General features: G+C 43.7%; 1 long non-coding RNA gene across 1 annotated transcript; it reads left to right on the forward strand.

Annotated features, from left to right (window-relative positions):
- Positions 1–1,437: 1,437 nt before the first annotated feature.
- LOC134487056 (uncharacterized) lies at positions 1,438–5,066 on the forward strand. The gene is made up of 2 exons (XR_010066775.1): positions 1,438–1,549; positions 4,903–5,066. It is a non-coding gene; the product is annotated as an uncharacterized LOC134487056 (long non-coding RNA).
- The last annotated feature ends 2,276 nt before the right edge of the window (positions 5,067–7,342 follow it).

Consider the following 7,342-nt stretch of genomic DNA (forward strand, 5'->3'; position numbering starts at 1 on the left):
AGCTCATTCCGTGGGGAAGGGGGTTTCCCTCAACAGCCTCTAACACCAAGAAATTATTCTACACAGATCAATATGGATGACATGTCTACAGAGTCCAATTATCTCAGCTGTAACTCCAAATCAAATAGAGCTGTGACTGGAGGAAATAAATGGTACTTTCCAAAGAACGTGAAAGTGCGGTTGGCTGAGCAACAGTTCCCAGGCTATGTGCCTGACTTCCAAAGCTCAGGGTCTCAAAAGTACCATGTTAAACTAAAAGGAAGTTACCAGTTCTGTCTAAGTTCAGGATCTTGAGGTGGGGAGTTTGTTCTGGAATATCAGTGTGAGTCCAAGTTGCTAAATCTCCTTCCTGTGAGGAGATGTGAACAACTCTACCCCTTCCTTCTATGGTTCCAGTAACAACCCAAGGTAAGAGTTCACCAAAGCTCATTCTAGGGAACCAAAATATTCACTAGACTTGTGTATAGAGCAGTAGATGCGGGGCTACAGCTAGGATTGAGAATGGCCTTAAAGCAGCCACGTTGGAAGGTACAGACACATTAGAAGTTACAGCCACATTGGAAGGCATGGCCACATTGGAAGATGCAGACTCTGGCATGAATTATGACTCCTTCAAGGCTGTGGAAGTAGAGTCCCTACCCCCGCTCCCAATTTCTCCCCACCTAAATCCTATAGCCATTCCTCCAAACCTGGAGGCCATGTGAAATTAGGGCAGACTTGTACACTAGTTAGGAGGAGTGTCTGGTAAAGATTCCAAGATCCTCCCCTTGCCCTCATTCGGAGAGGAAACATAAATAATTAAGAAGCCCAGTTGTGATAACATTTAAGAAGTCGAACAACTTCCAAGGACAGTGGCCAGTTTGGTTTCCAGGGCAGTCCAGTACAGGACACAACTCCTGCCTTCAAGCTTCAGGGAGAAGCCAGTTCTGCCAAGATCTTGACATTGATATGCACATTGATATGATTGCAGGTTTCTGACCTCCACAACTATAGAAGGAGTTGTGTTGTTTTAACCCACTAAACATCATGTAACTGTATATGAGGAGGTAAAGTAAAAAACTACCAAAATGGCTGCTCCATTGAGGGAAAGATATTTTTATATGTTTCATAGAGATATGGTGTGATGGGAGAGGGTGCCTCAGTGGGTAGAGTTTATTTGGGGGCATAGGAAGGGGAGTTAAGAATGGAGTAGAGTCAGAGGAGGAGAGGGAACAGAGGACGAAGAGAAAGAAAGACAGAGAGAGAGAGAGAGAGAGAGAGAGAGAGAGAGAGAGAGAGAGAGAGAGAGACCAGAAATACATGGAGAGAGCGGGGAGAGGAAGGGAAGAGAGGAAGGGGTCAGGGTGGGAGTCAGAGAGTCAGAGAGTCCTGAGTCCCTTTTATAGCAAGCCAGGCCTACCTGACTGTTGCTAGGTAACCATTGAGTAGACTGTAGAAGGAATGCCAACAATCTTTATTGTAGATAAGAGAGAGACCACTCAGAGGCTCCTGGAGGAGTCAGAAAGAAAAGGAAACAGGCTGGCCATGGCCAGGGCTATCAGTAAGAGAGGTGCGAAAGCTGGGGGAGGAAAATCATGTGGGGTTATAAGGAGGGCAAGTAACTGGGAGATGGCAGCTTGGGAGCAGAGGGAGAGCAGGAGCAGGACTAGGTGTCCAGGGCAGGAAGGTACCAGTGTGCTAATAATGGGGGCTGGAAATGTGGATCTGTGAGTAGGGACTGAGGGAGCCTGGAGGCCACCATGGCCTTTGATATGCAACTATCTGGTATGTGTCATTGGAGAGTCATATGTCCCTCTGCCAGAGGCAAGGAAAATGAAGTCTTTTGGTGGACAGGAACTCTCACAAGTCTCATGTTCATGAGGAATGTCGGCTTTTATCTAACTACCAGAAATCCTTCTGTAATCCAGTTTGAATTGAGCCAAGTCTGTCATTTCTGTGCTGCCTGAGACCTAACAGTAATGCTGACAGCAGAGAGCCAGTGCAAGGACTATCAGAGGGCACATCTCCAGAAAGGATTTTTAAAACAATCACTACTTCCACACCAAAACCCACTGCAAAATTTGGAAATTTAAAATAACCAATGAACATTTTGTATCCTTGACTTTCTTATTCAGTTAATTTTTGTTCCTTTCGTTGTTGTTTCTTTTGTTTTTCAGACAGGGTGGCTTAGTTTGCATTTCTATTGCACCAGACCCACACAACTCTTATAAAGGAAAACATTTATTTGGGGCTGGATTACAGTTTAGTGGTTTAGTCCATTATCATCAAGGTGAGAAACATAGCAGTATGCAGGTAGATGTGATGTTGGAAGAAAGCTGAAAAGTCTACATCTTGAACCTCAGGCAACAGCAATAGGAGTCTGTTGGCCACACTGGACATAACTTGAACATAATGAAACCTCAAGTGACAAGGCCACACCTCCTGACAGTGTCACTTCCTGTGGGCCAAGCGTTCAAACACAGGAGTCTATTTGGGCCATTCCTTTTCAAACCACCACACAGGGTGGTTTCACATCACAGCCCAGAGGGCCAGAAACTTACTATATACCATGTAACCTACCTAGGCTGGCCTGGAATCCATGGCAGCTCCCTTCTCAGTCTCTGCAGTGCTAGATTTACAAATGTAAGTCATCACTGAGCGTAGCAAACCCCATCTTTTAAAAACATTTCAAAATGCAATAGTTACACTTTGTATAAGTATCTTTATTTCCTCTTCTTGGAAAAGTATCTGCTTAAATAGAGTATATACATGTTCATCTAATTAAATAGAATGTTGCTATTTACCTTCTAGATTTAAACTTACAAATTATATCATGCTAAGTAAAAATTCTTACCATATTATTGGCGTATAAAAAAAGTAAAGAAACTCCAAGAAAGTAATGTTTACAACTCTAAAAATATTAAGAAATCTAGCTACTTAAATAGCAATAACCCCACTGTACATCGGCAAAAAAAAAAAAGTATGTACATGGCGGGGCTGAAGAGAGAGGGCTGCCAGACCTGACTGTGTGAGGTCTAGTGGTAACACTGGAGCATCAGAGATCTAGAGTGAGATAGTGACATGGAAAAATGGGGAAAGACTTCCCTAATGTTTAAAGCGAATGAAGGAAACAGTGTGCTTTAATGACATTTAGTAAGAGATCGTTACCATTTGTCTAAGCTCCACCCCACAGTTGCCTGGCATCAGTCAGGTGTGCCTGACTCACTATAAAAAGGGCTGCTTGCCCCCTCCTCTCTCTCTTGTTCTTGCCTTCTTATTCTCACTCTGTCCTCTCATCCCTTTCCCTCTGTCCCCCATTCCCCTCCCCACTCTCTCTCCACATGCTCATGGCTGGTCTCTCTCTCTCTCTCTCTCTCTCTCTCTCTCTCTCTCTCTCTCTCTCTTTCTCTCTGCCCTTCTCTGCCCTACTATCCTCTCACCTCCCCTCCCCAAGCCTGAATAAACTCTATTCTATTCTACACCTTTATGTGACTGGTCCCTCCGAAGGAAGGGATGCCTCAGTATGGGCCTGCGGAGACAACTCCTCCCATACCTGACTACACATCCACCAAACATATTCCTCTATCTTTTTATAAAATACAACAGAGATCCTCAGAGCTCATCTGGGGTCCAATGAACTCTATACTGTACCAGTTAGCTACTCTCTATATAACTACTATACCAGTTAGTTACTCGACTCTATACCAGTTAGCAGAAGATAAAACTTAATCATACCATTTTCATGCTTAAGATGTTCTGAGATTCTTAGGCTAACAAGAGTCGGAAGCCTTCCTCATAATCTCAGAGCATGCAAAGCTCCTGAGGATTCGGTGTCATTCCCTGCTTGGCCTCATGCCACATTCTCTGTCGTACTCAAAATAGCCAACCGCTCAAGGCCTTTGCAAACGCTGTTCCTCTGGTCGTGGGAAGCGAATCCTTGTTCTCATTAACATCTGCTTTTCTGCGCCTCTGTATCTTCTCAATGTAGTTTACGATACAAGAGACGACCCATTTGGATGTCAGCATCCTCTAAGCATAGTCTCAGCACCGGTGTCATGAGTAAACTGTCTTTACTCGGACAGTTTGTTAGCCCCATGGGATGAGGAAACATAAAGACTGTCACCAATACCATGCCCCTGGGCTATCAGCAATAGTCATTTGTCTCTGACCTAAGTTAACTCCTGTCTTTTGCTATCAACGCAAAGCACTACCAAGCTACCCAATTAGCTGTCAAGTGTGAATCCCGGATTCTCACAGATTTTCAAGGTTTCCTATTTTTCAAGACAGTGTGGGGCTTCTTGTGAGGATGTGGACGTCAACCCTGTGAAGGAAAAGGTGGGAAGGAGCGTGAGGCCCCATAGGCTCCTGTGACTTCTGGATGGGTCCTGAATCAGATCTAAGATGGCTCCTGGAACACCAGTGAGACAGTGAAATAGAACCCGGTCAGGGTGGGGGCTGCTTCCTCCATCTTCATTGAAGTCCTAACCAGTGAGGCTGCTCCCCCAGTGCCTTCTGAATTACCTCATCAGGCAGGACTTTCATTGAAGCACGGTGTAAGTGCTGCAAGATACAATTGGCCGAGGATTTAGGGGGTTGGGATAGGCGCAAACAATATATATAAGTTTATATGCTTGGCAATAAACTCAGATCTACACCCTGATGCTGGTCTGTGGAGTCTGATTTCCCAGGATTTGTCACGTGACTCTGTCGCCCCTCATCTTCCGTCCTCAATCCTGTTCCCACATCTTCTATCTGTAATCCAACAGTGTTTGCTCAAATGTATATGTTCACCTAGCAGAGCATGGATTATAACACACACAAAAAATGTTCAGAAAAATGCTTTCCCGGTAAATAAAAGAAAATATGTCTAGTTTAGTTAAGGTCTCTGCTCTAATAGGTGTTGCTTTTTCTTCCAACCAAAAGTGGACCCACTTAAGTGCAGCGGAGAAAATGAAGCGACCTTCCTCCCCTGAGGCACTCCTGGAGTGACTGGACTCTGAAGACAAGAGCCTCTCAGAGTGGCAGAAGTAAGCTCTTTCCATCTTCCGTCCTGTCAATTAAATTCAGCTACCTTAATGCTAAAGCAACTCCCACACTTTAGAATGTTCATTTATTTCAGAAAACATCTGTTTTGTAGTCTAGGGAACTGTGTTTTTTGTCCTTGGGATTAAGGGCTAAATCTACGTTTTGAGATTTCTTTACTAAGGTCTTTTTTCTTTTTGTCTGAATGTTAAAAACTGAGGTGGAGTTGAAATTTTCATTAATTATTCAATTATTTTCTCATGGTTTTTTCAAAATTTTCAGCCAGAAGGCATGGCAGTACATTAATAAAGTGAAAAAATGAATAAACGGTCTCACTTGGTTATGATCACAGAAAGAGAAATCAAGGAAAACAGAAACCCCAGAAGTAAGTACCATAAAGCCACAGACATCCCACCAGCTAAGGGCTGTCCAAAACTAGTCAAACAGTTATATTTAAATCACAAGCTGAACTCAGCTTCTAATATTTGAAATCCAATTTCAAATTGGATTGTGTATTGATAAAATGCACATTTTGTTTTTGAAAATATCTGTATACGTAGGGCTCAATTCCTGCTGGAAATGGCCCCTCACTGAATGGACGGAGATAATCCTGACAACACTCTTCTGAGCTCCTGACCTGTGAAGCCACACCAAGTTTATGATAACACGGGTTTATGCTCTGAGTAGTACCACATTCCCCACACTCTGACTCCAGGGTTTGGTATGTGCAGAGGGTTAAAAGGCAATCGGAAGTTTTGCCAAAACGTTCTAATATGTTCAGTTGAGAAACTGCTGAACACTCAACCTTCATCAGCTTTCCTCAATTTTATTACAGATTTGAAAGTGGGAAAGTGGATCAGTAGAAACATCATTAATCAAGATGGGGGAGAGGAGGGGACAAACTGGAAGGAAAGGAGGGAGGGGAAGCTGCGATTGGGATGTAAAGTAATTAAATAATTAATAAAATTTTTTTAAATTTTTTTTTGAAAATGTCAGCTATGCTGCTGTGCCCTGCTATGCCTCAGGCCAGAGTGGGTGAGGTTCATCACGGGGCTCAGGAAAGATTAGACAAACCCTCCAGGCATCCCATTCTGCTCCTTCTATTGACTAGAGTAAGAAATGGGAGGAGAGAGGCTGTGTGCATTCTTGGCCACTGCCAATGGAATCCCATGAGACCCACCTGCCCTTTACACACAGAATGGCAGCTACTGTGTTAAAACCTCATCTACCTCATCATTATAACCCTGCACTAACATGCTCATTACCAGCCCGAGACCGCAGTACAGTCACGCACTCATTATCCTTCCTGAATTGAAAAGCTAATTTACAGAGTCAGAAATAGATGAAAGGAGGAAGTGTTGGAAAAACATAGCACAAGAAAAAGGAAAGTAAACTGGCCAGTGGTAACAATCCCTCCCCTCAGGCTCCCCACCCCCAACCCCAGGGAAAGCTCTCAGGTTTCCAGTTCTTTTCACAATGCCGGATCCTTTTGACCGGCCCTGAAGGAAGTGGCCAAGATTCCAGACGACTGCAATGTATTTTGACATGTTCTATGCCACAAACTGACCACTTAGTATACGTGTGTCAATAAAATTGTCTCAAGTGACTCGTGCTGGGGACACAGACCACTTGACCTGCAACATCACCCCCAAAGAAATCTGAAGCCCCTTAGAGCGGCTACAACTCCTTTGACCCAGTCACTCTGGTTAGTGCGTGCATCCGCTAACTGTCGGTCTGAGAAGTTCTGGTGGTTTCATTTCTGTTTTTCAAATTGGGGAAATAACCATCAAGTGAAAGTTGTTTTGCCCTTCCTCATTTGTAGGAACAGACTCAAAACTTAGACTTACCTAGGGACTGCCCCACACAGGATTTACCTACAACATTCAAGCCAAGACCTTATAGGAGGTCTACAAGGATGTGCAGCTCTCCTCCAAAGGGGGAGAAAGAGGGGCCACAGTAATGTCCTCACATATTTCTCAGGGGAAGTAGACTTATCATGGGCCTTAGACTAGCAATTACTTTAGAGCCACTAACAAAATGGCAACATCCCAGTACCCTTGAATGTGCAGCCTCCAAAATCTTCCTCCTTAAAGCCTCTGAGTGTTGGGAATGTGTTTAAAACTGTCATCCAAAAATGTACATAAATCTGCTTCAAAAACTAAAATCACATTTAAAGGGAAATATATATATAACACATGAAGTTTAATAAAACAGTAAGTTGATGAATGGCTGTAACAGGCGATATCCATGTTCCTGAAGCTTGGTTCAATTGCTAAGAGTACCCTAAAGGACATCACTCATCCTAGCTCGTGCATACACACCACGTGAAACCCAACTATGG

The sequence above is a fragment of the Rattus norvegicus genome, chromosome 5 (genome assembly GCF_036323735.1).
Source record: "Rattus norvegicus strain BN/NHsdMcwi chromosome 5, GRCr8, whole genome shotgun sequence".
Classification (NCBI taxonomy): domain Eukaryota; kingdom Metazoa; phylum Chordata; class Mammalia; order Rodentia; family Muridae; genus Rattus; species Rattus norvegicus.